We start from the raw sequence: 355 nt of genomic DNA, 5'->3' as shown, positions 1-355 counted from the left end.
GCACAATAAATTCATTTCCTTTTTCACTTGTTTAAAAAGGTTTATTTTTTTAAATTACAGATTTAATTCTCTTGAAAATCGTTTTGTTCAGTCATGGAGGAACAGGTAAAATCAGCAGGGTGTAAATTGCTGAACGTATGGAACCTGATCATTGTAATCTCAAAAATGTTATGTATGTTGAGAATATTTGTTGATTATTGTTCAAAACTTGTTTAATCATATAAAAAGAAATCATCATACACAAGACTGTGCACAGCGGTGCTCTCCAAGGTGCTCATCCTGCTGCAGGCAGCAGCTAGGAGCTGTTCATCGTAGTGGAAGCCAATACCTTCTTTAGTTGAATCAATGTTTTCAC

The sequence above is a fragment of the Thunnus maccoyii genome, chromosome 20 (genome assembly GCF_910596095.1).
Source record: "Thunnus maccoyii chromosome 20, fThuMac1.1, whole genome shotgun sequence".
Lineage (NCBI taxonomy): Eukaryota > Metazoa > Chordata > Actinopteri > Scombriformes > Scombridae > Thunnus > Thunnus maccoyii.
This window is presented reverse-complemented; position numbering follows the sequence as displayed.